Below are 21,326 nucleotides of genomic sequence, written 5' to 3' on the forward strand. Positions count from 1 at the left end.
CTCACTCAATTACATATGATGACCACATACTTTCCCCATAACAATCTCTTTAGGATTGTGTAATTTGGAGGTTGTAGAACAATTCCAATGGCTGATAGAACCTCATATCCTTAATCGTGGTGGACCACTGACCATTAGGTTCAATGTTTCCCTAATTTCTTTACTTTTTAAATTCTACCTTTTCTGTCTTTCAACCACTGGTGATATGCAGATTGGGGTAAAACACTTCACAAATTATTTCTGGCTTAACATTGCTCATTTTCAAATGTGCTTTTCAGATTTTAATTAAACCTTGTCTCCCTGAGGGCCTACAAGGAAGCACTGTCTTTTTCTGCTTTCCAGAAAGGGACAATGAAAATGCAGTAATGAATGCAGACAGCAAAAGTGGAATGGGACCATAAAAAAGATGCTCTCCTGACTTAATTTGAATTTAGAAGCTTTTCTGCCTTTCCTCAGACCTGTATTCATGCTACTAAGCCTTCTGGGAGAATCAGTTTCCTTGAAGGTATCAAGAAGAAAAAATGTTATGAGAAAAATTTATCATTAGCTAATTTCTCATAGTATGAAGTTATATTTAAATTGAAATACAAAACATAAGAAAAAAAATTTCCAGTTTCAGTTTACTTGCTTAGAGTGACCAAAAGTTATTATAATTTGACCAAGTGGTTTTCAAGTCATATAATTTGATAATCTTATAGAATTACAATATATTGAGACAAATTAAAAATATAACTACTTAGTCTTTAAATCCAAGCCACGTGGACTTAAATGAGTTAAATGACAAAACCTCAGTGAGATTGCCACTGGAAAATTTTAACTACATTTACTAGACCAGGGAATAAATTTGCTAATGGCATATAAAAAATAACCACAGAAAAAATGTGAAATGAAGAAGATTCTTGAGGTAGCATTTACCCTTTCTTCCAAATTCCACAGCAAGCAAAGAGAATTTTATTTTCACAGCAGATGCTGTTGGCATGTTTTTGCAGAGACGGCATTAAAATAAAGTTCCTTTTCCTTGAGGTCTAGTGTTGCACAAATCCTTTTGACAGCTAATGGGAACAGAAATCAAATTGATGAAGACACTCATCTAAAATTTGTATTTTTATTAATTGCAGACTGAAAATGAAAAGAATGAGAATGCTCTAAAGATATTATATCAGCAAAAAAGCATTCTAGCATGGGCCAGTTTGGAATGGGTAGAGGAGTAGAAATGACACAGAATCAAGTGACAAAGGAAGCAAAGGATACAAGCAAGGCCAGGTGAGAAATATTTTCCCGTAACTAGTTCCCTAGAATGCCCATTGTGGTTGATGCCCCACTCTCCATTCCACCTACCAGATGATCAGTCTAGGCTACTTGTGGTAATCCTTTAATCTCTGCCAATGACCCAATGAGAAAAAATTCTTCTAGGGGTTTCTGGAAAAGGTTTCCTCCCTCTTATGAAAGAGACAGAGGAAGCATAGACTTCCTCCATTGGGTAGAACCATGCCTGGATATAATGCCAGGAATAATGCAGTAATCATGAGCTCATGAAAGGAACTGGTTTAAAAATGAAACCTAAACTCGGAAGATGCAAACAGAAAGAACTTTCATATTTGATAGCATCACTGAACTACTGAATCAACCAACCCTGAAGCCTCACATAACTCTTGACTTTCATTTATATGAAATAATATGTTTTCTTATGTTTAAGCTAGTTCAAATCATGGTTTTCTGTTGACTATTAATCAAGACTATCCTAATTTATATATTGATAGGAAGACTGAGGATTTCACAGGAACTTTTGCATGGCTCTATTTTAATTATAGTTTCCATAACTTTATACTGAAGCTATCTGAGCCTAGTTCATGCCACAATTTGGGGTCTTCTCATTTTAATTGATAGTTCCCCTTCTTAAGTTCTTACTAAATAATTATTTTATATGTTGTTTAGTAGAAAGCTACCTGAGCTAATTGACTATAAATGTTTTTGTAATCAAGATTTTGGTGCTCAGAATGGGAAGAATGAAATTTGTAATTTCAACTCTTGTTCCTCAGCTGCACAAGTCCATCAAAAACACTACTTAGCTTCTCAGCCACTTCTTCCAGAATTGGTCAATGGACCTTGAGAAAAGGTGGCCCAAAATACCATACTCATTTCCGTGGGTTTTCGTCTTCTCCTGGATCTTGGCCCTATAGATTCCTCATTGAATTATTAGCTCTCTAATGTATTCAAGGAATTTTTTCTTTTACGCTTTGTCAAAAAGTATTCTTTTTTCATCATTCTCAGTGGGAGGTTTTAGTCCAAATTAACCCAAGTTACGATACCAGAAGTGAGAAATCTTATCTTTTCAAAAATATAAATCAGGGCAGGTAACGGTGGCTCAGCGGCAGAGTTCTCGCCTGTCATGCCAGAGATCTGGGTTTGATGCCTGGTGCCTGCCCATGCAAAAAAAAAAAAAAAAAAAAAAAAAAAAAATCAAACTATGCCACTGAACTCCTCAAAACTCTCCATGTATAGAATAAAATCCAGTGTTTTTACCATGGTCCACAAGATCTTGGGAGCTCTCACTCCATGCTACCTCCCCAACTTTATCTCCTACAACTCCTCTCTATCTCACTCTACTCCAGCCATGCTGGCTCCTTGTTCGCCTTCACGTACACCACGTGGGCACTCATATCAAGGCCTTTGTGCTTGTTCTCTCTGCTTGGAAAGCTCTTCTCCCAGATAGCTACATGGCTCTCCGTTGCTTCCTTCAAATCTCTGCTTAAATATCATATTATCAGAGGTGCTTTCTCCACCACTTATATTAAATAGTAGCTACTCATTCCATCACTTTCGTTTTTGTTCTGCTTTATTTTTTCATTAACTATGTATAACGTTTTTATCTGCTTCACCCTACTTGAACATAAGCTCCATAAAGAAAGGCATTTGCTGAGTGCTATATCCCTTTGTACCTAGAACTGTGCTTTGCAAATACTGAACACTCAGAAAGCATTTGTTATAGGAATAAATTAAAATATAGTGACTAGTATAGTCCTGCAGAAGCTCCTAAGTTTTGAAGACTTACGATTGATGGAGGGATCCCCAAGTGTCTTAGGACCCCAAAATTGCTTTATTGTTATTGATCCTTCTGTAAATTTAAGGGTATTTTATTCCTTTTCATTTTATTTAGTAAGACAATATGCGTGAGCATACATCATTATTTCAGCGATCAATAAATGTTGTTGGGTGCCTACTCTGTTTTTTCATGAAGGAAAAGAAGGATGAATGTGACATTTTCTCTGCCCTTATGACCTTAGAGTGACTTTCCATAAATCTAAGGATCAAGACAATGCAAACTGCTAGAGTACGGAGACCATGTACTAGGTTTATTCTATAACCTCACAATACGTAGCATCTTATCAAACCAACAGATCAATTATGATTAACTTTGATTACACGTAAAAAAAAAAAATGACTTCCAAATGTTGGCTTAAACCAGATAGTTTATTTCCCATGTATAAGAGATCTTGGGGGCTTCCAGTTTTGGCCATTATGAATAAAGCTTCTATAAACATCTGTGTGCACCTAAGTTTTCAACTCAATTGCGTAAATACCTAGAAGCACAATTGCTGGATCTTATGGCAAGTCTATATTCTGCTGTGTAAGAAACTGCCAAACTGTTTCCAAAACAGCTGTTATTCTGCATTCCCAGCAGTAATGAATGAGAGTTACTATTGCTCCACATCCTCACCAGCATTTGGTATTGTGGAGTTTTGGATTTTAGCCACTCTGATAGATGTGTAATGATATCTTTTTATTTTAATTTGTAATTCCCTAATAACAAATAATGTTGAGCATCTTTTCATATGCTTGCTTGCTGATCATATTTCTTCTCTGTTGAGGTGTCTGTTCAGAACTTGACCCACTATGAAATTGGGTTGTTTGCTTTCTTGTTGAATTCCAAGAGTTCTTTGTATATATATATTTTTTTCCTTTGTATATATTTGAATACAAATCCTTGATCAAATATGCACTTTGTAGATATCTTCTACCAGTCATGTGGCCTGTCTTTTCATTCTCTTAACAGTGTCTTTTACAAGGCAAAAGTTTTAAGTTTTAATCGATAAGTCCCCTTATCGATTTTTCCTTTCTTGCCAAAGCCAAAGACACCTAGATTTTCTCCTATGTAATTTTCTAGTTTTATAGTTCCGCATTTTACACTTATGTCTTTGATTTCATTTTGAGTTAATTTTTATGAAAGATATAAAGTCTGTGTCTAAATCGATTTTTTTGCATATAGACATCTAATTTTTCCTTAAAGACTATCCTTTCTCTGTGGCATTGTCATTGCTGCTTTGTCAAAAATCACCATAGGTCTACTATTAAACTCTCCATTTTGTTCCATTGGTCTATATGTCTATTCTTTTGCCATTCCATGCTATCATAATTGCTGAATGTTTATAGTACATCATGAATTCAGGTATGTCAGCCCTCTAATATTTTCTTCTTTAGTATTGCTTTGACTATTCTGAGTCTTTGCCTTTCCATATAAACTTTAGAGTCTGTTGTCAATGTCTACCAAATAGCTTGCTGGGATTTTCTTTGGGATTGCGTTAAATCTGTGGATCAAGTTGGGAAGAACTGACATTTAAAAAATATTGTATCTCCCTATCCATGAACATGGAATATCTCTCCATTTTTTAAAGATTTTCTTTGATTTCTTTGATCAGAGTTTTGTAGCTTTCCACATATAGATCTTGCACATAGTTTTTTAGATTTATACCTATGTATTTCATTTTGGGGACATGTCAGTTTAAGCAGCATTGTGTTTTTTATTTGAAATTCCAACTGTTCATTACTGGAATATAGGAAAGCAATTGGTTTTTGTATATTAACCTTGCATCATGTTATCTTGCTGTAATCACTTATGAGGTCCAGGGTTTTTTATTTTTTTGTTTTTTCCTTCTATCCTTTGGGATTTTCTAGGCAGACAATATTGTCCTCTATGAACAAAGACTGTTTCATTTCTTCCTTCTCAATGTGCATACTTTTTCTTTCCTTTTCTTGTCTTATTGCTCTGGTAAGGACTTCCAGTACAATGTTGAATAGGAGTGAAGAGAGAGGATATTCTTCATCATAAGCAGAAAACATCCAGCAGTATCTCACTCTCTTTTCTTTGTCATTGTTTTTGCTATTTTTTACATGTGACATTTTTGTTAACAATTTTTTATGTTAGAAAAGTTGTAGGATTACAGAAATATCATACATAAAATACATAAAGTACAGCATTCCCATGTACCACCTTATTATTAACTATTAGTGAGGTACATTTGTTATAATTTATGAAAAAGCATTTTTATAATTGTACTATCAACTATTGTCCATCATTTACAACAGCGCTCATTGTGTTGTACAATCCTGTTTTTTTCTTTTAATTTTTATTCTAGTATCATGCCTATGATCTAAAATTTCCTTTTAAAATAATATACACATAAATAATTCATTGCTGTTATTATATGCACAATGTTATGCTACCATCACCACCATATCTTACTAAAACTTTACATAATCAACCCCAATAGAAATTCTGTACAGTTTAAGATTACTTTCCCTACCCATACAACCCAGCCCCTAGTAACCTATATTTGCGATTCTAACTCTATGAATTTGCTTATTATAATTATTTCATATCAGTGAGGTCATATAATATTTTTTCTTTTGTGTTTGGCTTATTTCATTCAACATAATGTTTTGGGGGTTCATCCATGTTGCCATGTGAATCAAAACTTCATTGCTTTTTAATGCTAAATAATATTTCATTGTATGTATATATCACATTTTATCCATTCATCAGTTGATAGATAATTGGGTTGCTTCCATCTTTTGGCAATTGTGAATAATGCTGCTATGAATATCAGTGTGCAGATATCTGTTTGAATCCCTGCTTTCAATTCTTTGGGGTACATATATATATGTATATGTCCCTGAAGTGGGACTGTCAGGCTCTATGGTAATTCTGTACTTTACTTCTGAGGAACTACCAAAATGTCTTCCAGAGTGGCTGCACCATTTTACATTTCCATCAGCAATGAATGATTGTTCCTATTTCTCAGCATTTTTCTCCAACACTTGCTATTTTCCATTTTTTTAGTAACAGCCATTCTAAGGTGTATGAAATAGCATCTTACTGTGGCTTTGATGTGCATTTTCCTAATGGCTAATGATGCTGAGCATCTTTTTATGTGCTATCTGGCCATTTGTACATCATCTGTGGAGAAATGTCTGTTTAAGTCTTTTGTCCATTTTTTTTTAATTGGGTTGTTTGTCTTTTTGTTGGTAACTTGAAAGATTTATTTATATTTTCTGGATAGTAAACCCTTATCAGATAAGTGGTTGCCAAATATTTTCTCCCATTGAGTACATTGTCTTTTCACTTTCACGATAAAGTTCTTTGATATACACAAGTTTTTTGTTTTTTTTTTTTTGTATTTTGATGAGGTTCCACTTATTTATTTTTCCTTTTGTTGCTTGTGCTTTGGGTGTAATGGTATTATTTTTTTTGTTTGTTTGTTTTAGTTACCCAGATTTCAGTCCATTTGCTTTCAGTAATAGCAATCTCATTTGCTTTTTGGAAATTATACCTCCACTTTGGATACTATCGGGTGCAACTGCTATTCAGGTGCCCAGCTCTCCCCCATACAAGGGAAAAAGACTTGGCCCTAATTAAGCAAGTCAGATGCTCTCTTCCTGCAATTTGAATCATTCATTCTAGATGGGGTTTTTGAGAAATTCCTTCCACAGAGACTCACACAAGCTGCTTGATTCTGTTCTTTCCAACACTGGTTCCTCAGCTTTCTCTACCCAATCCTTTGAGCTTCTCCAATTTGCCCAATACATTCTCTTGCTTAAGTTCACCAGAATCAGCTTCTGTGGCTTGCAACCAAAGAAACTAACACAGCCAAGGAAGAAAAAAAATAAATGGAGATAAATGCTAAAATTAAGTCCTGGAATGAGATTCACTGAGAATAAATTCTCAGTTTCTAAAACAGTATATATCAGGGACCGACAATTCCAGTTTCAACCTGAATCAAAGTGGAAACCAGTGCTCCACCATCACAGCACACCTCTAGGAGCAAATGTAATCACACTGTACATAGCAGAGGGTTTCCAAAAGATGAGGGCAATATTCATTTTCAAGGATTACTTGTTGTGGGATTGACACCACCAGTTCTGTGTATAGAAAAGAAAATGTATTCCTTGCAAAGCAGAGGTTTACCTCTGTTTTCACTATGTCAATCTTTGTTTCATTGATGATTTCACATCTTTGGCATGACTAAAGGATTTTTCCATTCAAATTAAACTCCAACTTGGCTAGTACCTCGCCTCCTCACCCTCACTCCCACCCCCGACCTTGCCCCCTGGGATAATTTCTTTTCACTGCCAAGGATTAAATTCTCTGTTAAAGCCTTGAAGGAAATAGACATCTGTACTGGAAATGAGATACCAAAATGTCCAAAAAGAGAGAAGCAATCCCAAAACTTAAATGAGAAAATAACAGAACTCTTATTCATATTGGAAAAAAGTTTGGTTTCACGCTGAGTTTTTAAATTGACTTTATTTGTCATAAGAAGAATCATCATTTATGTTGAACAAGAAACTGTTAGTCCCCTACTTTGCCAACAATGTTAAGTTTGCATATTTTAAATACCAAACATGTTCATTGAGAATGGCTTGCTGCCAATATCTGGTGTGCCTAGGAACCCTAAATGATTTCATATCTAAAGTTCATCCTCATATCAGAGACTCTTCACATACTAGAGGAATAAACAGGATTTAATCAAACATCTAATATTTTTTTGAAGGCAAAGCATCTGTGATTTAAACAAACTACAATGTGGGAATGGAATGGCTCTTTTGTCCTAAAATAAACTGCCAAATGACATACCTAAACTCTCCTCACTAAGAAGACAGAGCTCTTTGGATGAAATGACCCTTCTCCACCTATGCAGCTAGTGTGAGTGCACGAGACCTTCAGGACAACCCAGTTAAAGCAGTTCTGTGCTGGTGGGTGAATGATTCAAGACAGAAGCCAGAATTAGAGCTGAGTCCTAATCCTCCTTGGATTGCTCATTTTATTAGGGCATACCATGCTGGTCAGAAAATCACCCTAATTCATGGATCTATTTCTCCCTCCTCAACCCATGGACATGAAAGACACCTTATTGTTAGCAATGTGTAAGCATCAGATGTGAAGGCTACAAATTAAAAGGACGCTTTGTATATATTGTAGTTCTTAACTATTGCTTATTATTTTGTCAGTCCCTAATCTCACCGATCCTATGTATGAATTATTCAACAATAATTTTTTATTCTGGCAATTGGTGAGTGTAGTAGTCAGAAGTTGTACCAAACTAAATTGATTGCCAGTTTAGATGATGACAAGGGGATCATATAAGAGTAATGTATCATCAAAACTGTATCATCTCAACTTCAATCTATTAATCCAAAACCTCATGAGGAGCCTGAGGCTGGATATGGGGGAACATGATACGCTGGACAAGAACTGAGCTGCAGATGTTAGCTATTGTAAAATAGTCCCTTGAAAATGTCTCTTCTTTATGTTTATTATTTGCCAGGGGAAATAACATCAGTTGTTGCTCAGTATGAGTAAATTAAGCTGAGGGGAAAATCACATAGGTCACTATGTTAGCTATCCCAAATGGCTAGATGACCCTTCAATAAAATACCTAAGCATGCTTCACTTTTCTTATAATTGCTCAGGCTTCAATTCTATTGAACTGTGAAGTGGAAAAGTCATTCTATGAAATGACTCTTTAATATTTGATGAATGATTCAGTCTTAGGGGCTTCTGTGGTCACATCAGTCATGCTTCTTAGCTAAGTCTGCATATGTTCACATGGGATGGTCATTAAGCAAACCTTTCAAGATGACCAGACAGGACTTCAGTTTTTCTGTCACATTTTCCAGAAAGAAGAATAATGGATCAAGCTTGCAGAATTTAGAGGAAAAGGAAAGAGTACACACACACACACACACACAGACACACACACACACACACAGAGCCTCTATAACCTTGAAAGGCAATATAATTTAGTAGCAAAGAGCCACATTCTAAGTTGCAAAGTATATAGGAGACATTTATTCCTAAATCACCATATGGCACTTCAATGTAATAGTGAAGTGATACTATTGTTAGGGTCTTAATGATTAGGAAAATCAAGGAAAAGGAATATTGAGAAATATATCATATATTACATTATTAATCTGGATGAAAGATCAAAACCTACTCAAATATTCTAGTTCAGGGAACTGGACCTCCATCTGCAAAGCAAATTGGAATTTACTGAATTTTCACCTTCCAAAAGGATCAGGTGTTGTTTCCAGTCCACCTCAAATGAGATAGTACTGTTTTTGTCTATCATAGCACTGTTTTTGACTACAGGAAGGTAAAGCATAGGAGTATGGTCTCTCAATTAACTCAGATTGTCAGATCTCTCCCTTAGATTTTTCTCTTCTCTGCCCAAGTATCCCACACCCCATACTCTCCACTCATACCTACCAGTGCCCACAAGGACCAACTGCCTCCACACAGAGCTGTCAAGGCCAGGTCTTTTCATGGAAAGACAGCACTCGGAGGTAGGAGCCCCACAGCAGAACTGCCCCTTTGGCCTCAGTTCCATCTTTTGGCTCTGCCCCAGGTCTAACAAAAGATAATTGTATACCGTTGTAGAAGTCATGAAAAACAGAAAAATATTTTTAAAAAATCACCCATAAACTTGATTCCCAGAGAACTTCTTTTGTTGCTCAGATGTGGCCTCTCTCTCTAAGACAATTTGGCAGGTGAACTCAATGCCCGCCCCCCTACATGGGACACAACTCCCAGAGGTGTGAATCACCCTGTCAATGTGGGACATGACTCCCAGAGATGAGCCCAGACCCGACATCAAGGGATTGAGAAAGCCTTCTTGACCAAAAGGCAGAAGAGAGAAATGAGACAAAATAAAGTTTCAGTGGCTGAGAGATTTCAAACAGAGCTGAGAAGTTATCCTGGAGGTTATTCTTATGTATTATATAGATATCACCTTTTTAGTTTATGGTGTTGGAGTGGCTGGAGGGAAGTACCTGAGACTGTTGAGCTGTGTTCCAGTAGCCTTGATTCTTGAGGACGATTGCATAACTATACAGCTTTTACAATGTGATCATGTGTTTGTAAAATCTTGTGTCTGATGCTCCCTTTTTCAGGGTATGGACAGATGAATGAAAAATTAAGGACAAAAATTAAATAAATAATAGGGGAGAATAAAGGGTAAAAAATTGGGTAGATTGAAATACTAGCGGTCAATGAGAGGAAGGGGTAAGAGGTATGGGATTCATGAGTTTTTTTCTTTTTCTGGAGTGATTGTTCTAGAGGTGATCGTGGAGATGAGTGCACAACTATGTGATGATGTGAGCCACTGATTGTACACCATATAGGGACAGTGTGTGTGTGAAAATTTCTCAATAAAAATAATTTTTTAAAAAATCACTCATAATTTTATCACCCAAGGTAATGACTATTAATGTTGTAGTATGGTAAAAAAGAAAAAAAACTTTAAAAATAAAATATGTAAATATTTGTTTAGTTGTATATTCGATTTTGAATCCTGATTTACTTCTTTTTTTTTTCTATAGTTTATATTGTGAGCATTTTTCCATGACATGAAATCATTCTTCGTAATCATTACACATTTCTTTCTATAAAAAGTGTTGGTCTACAGCACACAGTGAACCTTAAGTTAATCCATGGATTTTAATTAACAGTGCAATTGTGCTATTGTCGATTGTAATTAATGTTCCACACCAGTGCAAGGTGATGGTGGCGGGCTGGTGTATGGAAATCCTGTATTTTATGCATGATTGCTCTGCAAACCCACAACTTCTCTAATAAAAAAAATGGATGAATGAATGAAAAAAGAAAGAAACAAAATGATGGATCTTAAAGAGAAACCGCAAAACCAAAAAGAAAAATAAGTGAAATTCTACCAGTTTGCAAATCCTAAAGGTTATGGGGGAATGTTCAGTGAAAATCTTAGGAGCTAGTACAAGACCAATAAAGCTACTTTGACAAATTTATAAAATAATCAAAAGATCACTGTTACCAAAGGTGTAACATACAATAGTTCAATACAAAGAAAGTGATTTTCACTGTGCAGCACCAATATATTGGTAAAATTAATTAACGCAGTTTTACTTTTTTTTACTAAAAAAGAGGAAAATCCCTACATTTTTAAAAAAAGGATGCCTAGAGAAAATATGCCAAAAGAACTTATTTACTGTACATAAGAATATTTCTAATGGTATTATGGATGCTAATATTAGAGTCCCTTTTGTTAATATCCTTAGGGAAGATAGAGATAAGGAGGAGAAGCATTGGGAAAACTTTCCAATGCTTAGGCAGTTGTTTTCTCCCTCCTCCCCCCAAACAAAGATTACTAAGGACAAGAAAAGAAAAAAAAAAAGATACGTATTTAATTTCTAGCAAAGTATTTTGTGTTTATAGGAGATTGATCCACTACATCCTTCCATTTGCTTTCCAGCTATTGCACTCATCACCATGATCACCTCTAGAACATTTGTATCACCCCAGAAAAAGAAAAAAGAAAAAAACTCATGCATCCTATCTCTTATCCCTCCTTCTCATTGACACTCGTATTGCAATCTACCTAATTTTTAACATTTTATCCCCACTTATTATTTATTGACTTTTGTCTTTCTTTTTTATGGGCAATAGCTGGAAAGCAAATGGGGGGAAGTGGTGGTATCTGGTCAACTCTCTGTTGACTCTGACCTGGGCTAGAGCTGGGAGGAGAGTGCTAAGATAGAGGCCCTGAGAGAAGATTGTGTCTTACTGGAAAGATGATGGGCTGTGGAGTCAGGCAGGAGCAGCATTCTAAACAAGGCATGGTCACTTTTAGCTGTGTCACTTGGGCAAGTGACCCAAACTGTTCGCTCTTCTTTCCCCATTTATACACAGGGGACAGGAAAACCTACTTCTCACAGTCATACTGTTTCATGAAAGATAGTTATTATTAGCCATATTTCATTTTATTATTTCTGATATTTCTCCTTGCTCTTTTTTATTTTGACTCATGGAATTGCTATTCATACCAATGGTGATTCTGGCTTCTTGCTGTTGTCCATTTCATTTCTAAAACTAACCCACTGGGCTTGTGGTTATGAAGAGCCAGGCAGATTTCACCCATCTTGGAACTTACCATTTGACATTAAAGAAAGCTCATAGCAGGTGGGCCACAGTGGCTCAGCAGGCAGACTTCTTGCCTGCCATGCCGGAGACCCCGGTTCAATTTCCAGTACCTGCCCATGCAAAGAAAAAAAAAAAAAAAAAGCTCATAGGTAGCCTGGTGATACTCTTTAAACATTCATTAAATAAAAATTCCCTCAATAACCTTTTTATTGAGAGTCTAATAGGTGCTAAGAACTCTGCCAAATGATATGACTAGAAATTAATAAATCCTGACTGGCAAGAAAGTCAAGAAAAAAATGGTTTAAGCAAATATTATAAAAACTATGTGTAACAGATGGGGCCAATAAGAAAGTAGAGGTCTAGATGTAACATGAGTTAAAGAAAATATTGATTTAATTTCAAGAAGCTTTCTGATGAGCAAAGAATATGAATTAAGAAATTAGAAACACAGAGTAGAGTAGCAATCAGGAAACTTTATTTTCAGGCTATGAATTAGCTATACAATGTTGAGGAAAACATTTAATTTTTGTGGACTTCTGATTCTTTATCTGAATTGGGGGTCACAAACTAAAAACAAAACAACAAAAAACTCTCCTGAAGAACTCATGGATTCAAGAGAAAATCGCAATGGAAATTATAAAGTATATTTTATATTTTTAACTAAAAACAACATATCAAAATTTGTGGAACGCAGCTATGGTGGTCTTTGGAATCAAATGTGAAAATGTAAATGAATTTATTTAACATATAAGAAAGAGTGAAAAGAAATAAGATGTGTAAATTCAAAAAGCCATGAAAAAACAAAAAAGTGTTTAAAAAGTAAATAAAATTAAAAGGAGGAATTAAAAAATAGGAGAAATAATCAAAACAAAGATAACTAACAAAAACCAAAATCTGGTCTCTGAAAATAATAAAAGCAGACATGACATTTTATAGAAAGAAAACCTGGGTCAATTTCATTTATGAATTTAGATGTACATTTATTTCTAGATAAATGAATAACAATCATTTCCAATAATGTACTAAAATATGTCATTACCAAGTAAAGTTTACCCCAATATCTGTCAATCTAATCCACCATATTAACAGATCAGAGGACCAATAGAGGCAGAGAAAAATTTGCTAAAATTCAATGTTCAAAATATTCTACTCTCAGACCTACATGGCCTATTCTTTCCTTTCCTTTCAGTCTCTGCTCAAATGTTATCAGCGAGGCCTTTTTAGACCACCTTATAAATAAACTAACACCCTACGCCACCCTGTCATTCTTTAATCATACCTGCTTTTTATTTTTCATAGTGGTAATTCTAGGTATAACAGTAATAGAAAAAAAATCACAAAACAGATAAATTTAACTACTTAAACATGTACAACTTCACAACACCAAAACATAACAAACAAACAAAAAAGACAAACAAAATTGGGGGAAATATTACAATACATTTAAGTGGAAATGGAGAATGAGTTTATTCACAATAATAAGAAAACTTTGTCTTATAAATAATTGGCCAAGGATACGCATGGACTAGTCTATCACAGAACAGGAATTAAGAAATGCAAATTAAAATAAAAGGATGCCTTTTTTTTTTTTTTAACCTATGAAAGTAGGATGATTTTTAAAAGAGTATAGCACAGTGTGGTCAGGCAGACACTCGTGCTGTGCTAGTAAGAGTATGCGCTTACTATATAAGTAAGTATGCTTCCTTCTCTTAGTTCTCTATTACTGTGTAAGAAATTACCTCAAATCTTAGCAGCTGAAACAACATTTCTCACCTCACAGTTTCTGTAGGTCAGGAATCCGTGAGTGGTTTCATTGGCTCTTCACTGAGTTGTGGTTGCTCTGTTGGCGGGGTTGACAGACATCTCAAAGCTTGAGTGGAGCAGAACCTGCTTCTAAGCTCAGTCATGCAGTCTTTGGTTGGCCTCAGTTGCTCAGTGGCTGTTGGCCAAACTGAGACCTCATTTCTTCACCATGTGGCCTTCTCCTCAGTGTTTTTACAACATGGCAGCTGGCTTCTCTCAGGGCGAGTGACAGGGGAAGAGCAACCACGACAGTAACTACAGTGTCTTTTACAACCTAACCATAACATTGACATCCCAGAATATAGCTTCTGCCATATTCTGTTGGTCACAATAATGGATCCTGGGACAGTGAAAAAGGGGACAACACAAGGCACGAGTACTAGGAGGCAGGAGTCATTGGGGGCCATCTTGAAGGCTGGTTACCATATTTCCTTAAAGCCAGTTGGCAATATCTAGACGTTTATACCCTTCAATCCAATAATATTATTAGGTAATTACACTTCCAAGATTTATCCTAGTAGTCACACATGTGGCCAAACAGTATTCCTAAACATCTTCAATATGGCATTATTATAATAGTAAATATGGAAATAAATGTCTGATAGAGGATTTATTTGTCAAGTAAATGGACTGTAGATACAGTGGTACTTGGAATGAAATGCATAAATGTAAGTGTATTTATTTTAAAGTACAAGAAAGTCCATATGATGAACTATTATGTATCTATTAAAAGTGATGATTTTGAAGAATTTCATGTCATGGAGGAATTATGATATAATGCTTATTTTTAAAGGCAGAATATGAACATTTACATACAATATGACAATATGTAAAAATTAAAATGTTTATATAATTATGCTAAGAAAGACCAAGGGCTCCCTGATGATATGTACTGAGAAGATAAAACAACACATAGGTAGTATTCATGCCACCTTCCCAAAATATTTAGTCTGACTCTGTGAAGAAACAATTAGACAATAATTTAGCTTGAGGGAAAGAGAGAGAGAGAAAGAGAGAGAAAAGAAGAACGAGAAGAAGAAGAAAGAAGGAAGAGGAGGAGGAAGAAGAGGAAGAGAAGGAGAAGGAGAAGGAGGGAAGGAAGGAAGGAAGGGAGGGAGGGAGAAAGAGACTAAGAAATTGTTCCAGATTAAAGGAGGCCAAAGAGATATAATAACCAAATGCAATGGATTTTCCTCAATTGGCGCTTGGGGCTTTTTCATTTTTGTTTTTGTTTTATGTTCTAAAGGACATTATTGAAGCAATTGGCGGAATTTGAACATGGACTTTGTTAGATAATAATGTTGAATCCAGGTTAAATTTCCTCATTGTGGTATTTTCATCGTGGATGAGAATACCTTTGTTCTTAGAGATACATGTTGAAGTTTTTTGGGCTGAAGTATCATGCTACCTACTATATGCACGTGTGTGTGTGTGTGTGTGTGTGTGTGTAGAGCAACACAGAGAAAAAGTGAATGTGGCAAAATGCTAACAACTGGTGAATCAAGGTGAAGAGGTGTTCATCCTAATAGCTTTACAACTTTTCTGATGGTTTCAAAGTTGGAGAAAAGTATTTTTAAAAGTAAATGCACATGGAATCTTGAACAAGGCATGAGATTTTGTTGGTCTTTCCAGGTCAGCGTGATGCCCGGATATATCCCAGAGTGAGTTGGGCAGTGAATAAAGAAGTATTTGCAAAGTCCCCTTTGGGCAATGGGGAAAAGCAGGAAATATTTAACTTCCTATTTGGAAAAATACTGACATTCTCACAGTCAGTGGGGACAACCAAATCAATACGCTGAGCCCTCGATCTTGGGGTTTGTCCCTATGAAACTTATTCCTGAAAAGGATGGGCTAAGCCTACTTAAAATTAGGCCTAAGAGTCACCCCCAGAGAGCCTCTTTGTTACTCAGATGTGGTCTCTCTCTCTCTAAGTCAGCTGAGCAGGTGAACTCACTGCCCTCCCTCCTATGTGGGACATGACTCCCAAGGGTGTAAATCTCCCTGGCAACATGGGACAGAAACTCTAGGATAAGCCAGGACCCAGCATTAAGAGATTGAGAAAGTCTTCTTGACCAAAAGGGGGAAGAGAGAAATGAGACCATAAGTGTCAGTGGTTCAGAGATTTCAAACAGAGTTGAGAGATTATCCTGTAGGTTATTCTTACATGTTATATAGATATCCCTTTATAGTTTATGGTGTATTGGAGTGACTGGAGGGAAGTACCTGAAACTGTTGACCTGTGTTCCAGTAGCCTAGATTCTTGAAGACAATCGTACAAAGATAAAACATTTATGATGTGACTCTGTGATTGTGAAAACTTTATGTATGATGCTCTTTATATCCAGGGTATGGACAGATGAGTAAAAAATATGGATAATAAATAAATAAATAAATACTAGAAGGGAAAAAGCATAAAATTAATTGAGTAGATAGAAAATTAGTGGTCAGTGAAAAGGAACGGTAAGGCGTATGGTTTCTTTTTATTTCTTTTTCTGGATGATGCAAATGTTCTAAAGAACTATCATAATAATGAATACACAACTATGTGATGATATTGTGAGCCATGGATTGTATACCATGTATAGAATGCATGTGTGTGAAGATTTCTCAATTAAAAAAAAAGTAAAAAAAAAAAAAAGTAAATGCAACATTAAAAAGAATTGAGCTATAGATAGTGGCTTCATTTTATTGTAAAATTAAGATAATATTTTATACTTTTCTGGTGTTCTCTGTTTTCAGTATTTTAATATGCTTAAGCATATGTTATTTTTATAATTGGAAAAATGTTATATATAAAAGATTCTTCTTGGTTAGGAATGTCTAATCAAATTTTGTGCACATGATTCCAATTTCTCTAAATGGCTTTATTTAACATTGTATATGGCAAAAAATCTTGCCTTGAAACTGGAATAAGATTGTTAAGAGGTACCATACAGAGCAAACATATATGTCGATATTAAAAGATACAGATTAAAACACATGGATGACCCTCAGAAGTATTATGCTTGGGAAATAAACCAGACAGTAAAAACACACTTTGTATAGTTCCATTTCTATAAAATGTCCAGAAAAGGCAAATGTAGAGACAGCAAGTAGATTTGGGCTTGCCTAGGGTTGGGACAGGGAATGCGAACTGTAAATGTACAGAAGTTTCACTTCAGGGTGATGGAAATGTTGTAGAATTAGACTGTGGTGATGACTGTATGCTTCTGTAAAAGGACAAGATGGATATGAATTGTATGCTTAAAACGGGGGAATGGTATAGTATATAAATTATATCTCTGCTGTTAAAAAAAAGATATAGGTTGACAGACTTTGACTAGATGAAAAAAAAAGACTTACCAAAGGAATGAGAAATCTATTAGAATTCCTTCTGAAACATACAATAAAACCCTGTTGTTCTATCCTTAGATATTCTTTATTATCATCAAGAGAAGTACGATTATTTCAGACTCATTGGGGGCATACTGATGTAGAGGAATATCTGATTTATACACTGATTCTCAAAGCAAGACATAATTTTAAGGTACAACAAATGAGCAGGATCAAGTCAGTAGCGGATTATAGAAGACCCATTGCTTAATTAATAGAATAAGTTGCTTTGTACGATTTCAACTTTTCATTCTTTCAGCAAATTATTACTGAAAGATTACTATGGCAAATCTTAGACGTACCTGTCAACATAAGATTATCTGTATATAGATAACAAAGTGATGGTGGTGGTAAATATTTCAAAATGCTCCTTGAAGCCAGGTTTATATGCTTGATTCTTAATCAGATCCTCTACAAAAATTGGTAATACAAATGTAAATTTACTCTGTCTACGAATCATGATGGTTAATAGAGTCTGACTCTGTTCTCAAATAAATGTGTTAATGAGGTTGTTCTTGGGAAATGTAAATGACTCTATAAAATAGTAATTAAAAGATACGTGATCAGAATTAGAATATTACATTCTAATTCAAATTATGGCAATCAGTTCTGAAGCACTGTGATGACCAGGCACTTCAAAATTCTCCTCTGCCCCTGGGACCACTATCACTGATTTCATAGAAGCCCAACCTGCTTTGTATCAGTGGGATGGGGCAGAGCTGGCCTGAGCCCACTTCTTGGAGTGGCCCACCATCAGGACAGGCCGTGCACACATGCACATGAGACCATTCTGGGCACTTAATGAATAAATGCTGACCCTCTGTGTCTCCTTGTGAATAGTTTCAAAAGCATGTTGTATTAGTCAAGGTTCTCCATAGAAAAAGAAATGAGATATAGTAGGGCAGGCTGCAAGTTGGAAACTCTGATGAAGGTGAAGTTGAATTCCCCAAGAAAAGTCAGCTGACTTAAGTGGATAGAAATTTTTTCTTGACTTCTGAAATACTTAGTTCTGTCTTTAAGGACCTCCAATTGATTGCTGAGGGCAATCTCCTTTGTTGGTTGTACATGCAAACAACTATAGATGCAACTGCCTGGCTACACATGCAAATCCATCTATGAGATAACCTCACAGTAACAGAGTTTTGTTTGCTTGAACAAGCAACTGGATCCCATAACCTAGCTGGGTTGACATGTGAACTTAACCATTACAGGCTACTCAGTGGTAGGCAAGTCAATACTGGTTTACCTTCTTTCTCTGTTTTACTCCCCCCCTAACATTCCTGCTCCATGGTATGACTTTCTCAAATAAACTACCTGCCTGCAGGCCTTTTCTCTTAATTTGGAGAAACTTAAGCTAAGCATATGAGATATTTGATATATGCAATATATAGTACTTGTTAGTGAACTCTGTTGGAAAATTGACAAATGCTGCACCAATAGGTTTGCATTTTCCACTTTAACAATATCGTCCAAGTTGTAGGAATTTTACAGAAAATAAGACACTAATGTTATAGGAGATAAGTTAATGAGCACTTGATGGCAGACTCTTCATAGTTCTGATAATCTCTGTAATTTAAATCACTCAGCTGTTGTACCAGGGACCTTGTTATTAGGATATCAGTTTAGGCCTCAAAGGAAGACAATGATGCTATCAAATGACATTCAGTTTACATTCTGAATGCCTGGGCTATCTGTTTGAGGCATAAGAAAAATTGCCAAAGAAAAATTAAAATTAGGGGGCCAGGACAAGGTGAGTCCTTTGAATGCAAAGGGGTTTGGCAAGTGTAGGCCCCTTTACTCTGCCAGAGAGCTCTCCTGGCTGCTCTCTAACCAACCAACAACTCATCTGAGAGCTCTGTGTGAATCCTTAAGACCCAACCCCCTATAGCCTTTGAAGGCCTCTGGATATTAGCTCACTATCCTCAGCTAAGTACTTATTCCACAACTATTGCCTTATACTTTGGCAGCCTGATTTGCCTTTAGATAGAAAGTCTTAGCCTATCCCACCACCGTGGCCTGACCCAAAGTCACAACCCCTCTACATAAGCTTGATTAGCCCAGGTTTCTGCTGAGTAGGTAAGTGTAACATAGTCTAGTGAAATGTATGTTTACAATCATTCTAGAATGTTCTGTCATGAGGTAAGTAGGGACAAGCTGAGTTTTCTGTTCTGCCTTAAAAATGAGCTACAATTTAGGAGAAGCCTGAAAAAATGTTTATGGGCAGAGAGCTTGTTGAAACAATAGCAATCAATTCTTTATCTTTGCTACTAGAAGAAAGCGATGATGCAATTATTCCAAAACAGTGAATAAAGTATAATAGACTTTGAATTAACTTTAATGGATTCTCCAACACCACCACCACCACCAACAACAACGGATTTATCTGCCTATATATTGTTTTCTCTTTTGGTATAGACTAAGTTTTAGATGACTTCACATCATTTGTACACACATTAACAGGATGGGAGGGGGCAAATGGTGGGGAGGTTAGATGTGACTGGGGTTGAGTGATAAATTCAAGATGGCCTGGAAATGCAAATTGCCCAAGAGAAATTCACAAGAAGATAATGAGGTGGTGGCTGTACCTGAAATGTTGATCAAAATGCAATTCAATGCATGCAATAGATTCCAAGGTTCTCCTCGTTTGGCTCTAGGAGGGCCATAGCCAAGTGGGGGGGGGCCTTTCCTGAATAGAACAGCAAGTTTAACCTTTTAAAATGGTTCCCTGTGGGGCAATATGACAGTGGGATTGAGTGGTGCGATGGTGGCTCAGCAGGCAGAAATCTCACCTGCTATGCCAGAGACCCGGGTTTGATTCCCAGGGCCTGCCCGTGCAAAAAAAAAAAGTCCCTGTGTTCCTTGTTGACAATGGAACTCAAGTAAATGTTTAAAATGTCAGCTGGAAGCTTATTACTCCTTACTTGAACATAAAATTTACTTTCTAGTCTTTCTCATGGAATATTCTATATGGCACTATACAGATAATGGGCTGCCATAGATTAAAATTGGTGAATGCTATATATACACATATATCAGGGACACAAACGTTATTCTATTCATGGCTGCTGCAATCATGATGATCATCTGGGAGCAAGTAGCCTCTTATAGTCCATTAATGTGTTCTTTCTGTCCCTACTTTCCACTAAGTTTTCATCTTATTAATATATATTTTTTTTACTTTTAATTAACTTTAATCTTGAAACATCACAATTCACAAATAAAGCAGTTTTAAGTGGATGGAAATATTATGTTTAAAAGTCTTAACTTACACATATTATAATTAAATAGCAAGATGTTTTCAAATCACCTAGAGATAAAAGAAAGTTAAATGATATAACTCCCAACCAGGACCATTCCAGCCAATCCTAAAGAATACCTAGGGCAATATATAAGATATCACCAGGGTTCCATGCACTAGAGTAACTTTCCAGAAACATACAATCTCCAAATGGGTCCCTGATCCAGATAAGTCCTGAAACCTAGCCCAGCCTCTCCAGAACATCAGATAGTTCCATCTCCCTACCCCATATTAATGAAAGACCCTTCCAATATCAAAAATTTAGAACTGACATAGCCCAAACATCCCTAAAGCGAGGTTGGAAAAATCAAAGTGATGGTGGAATTATACATAGAAAATGGGATTTAACAAACGAATATGAATGCTGAGTCATTAAATTATCTCTTTAAGTCTCCAGTATTTTAGAGCAGCTAGAAGTGAAAACCTAAAATTGTGAAATTGTAACCCATGTCAAACTCTGAAATATGTTCTATAACTAATTGTGGTGCTGTGCTTTGAAATTTATAGCTTTTTTACTTTTTATTTTTTTATTTTTTTAATTAATTAACGGAAAAAAAGAAATTAACCCAACATTTAGAAATCATACCATTCTACATATGCAATCAGTAATTCTTAACATCA

At 35.8% G+C, this 21,326-nt stretch overlaps 1 long non-coding RNA gene across 1 annotated transcript; it reads right to left on the minus strand.

Annotated features, from left to right (window-relative positions):
- Positions 1 to 7,493: 7,493 nt before the first annotated feature.
- Positions 7,494 to 16,388, minus strand: LOC143681343 (uncharacterized). Its single transcript, XR_013174531.1, has 3 exons — positions 14,006 to 16,388; positions 12,243 to 12,342; positions 7,494 to 9,688 (listed from the first exon to the last, which is right to left on the minus strand). It is a non-coding gene; the product is annotated as an uncharacterized LOC143681343 (long non-coding RNA).
- Positions 16,389 to 21,326: the final 4,938 nt, after the last annotated feature.

Source organism: Tamandua tetradactyla, chromosome 4 (assembly GCF_023851605.1).
Source record: "Tamandua tetradactyla isolate mTamTet1 chromosome 4, mTamTet1.pri, whole genome shotgun sequence".
NCBI classification, from domain to species: domain Eukaryota; kingdom Metazoa; phylum Chordata; class Mammalia; order Pilosa; family Myrmecophagidae; genus Tamandua; species Tamandua tetradactyla.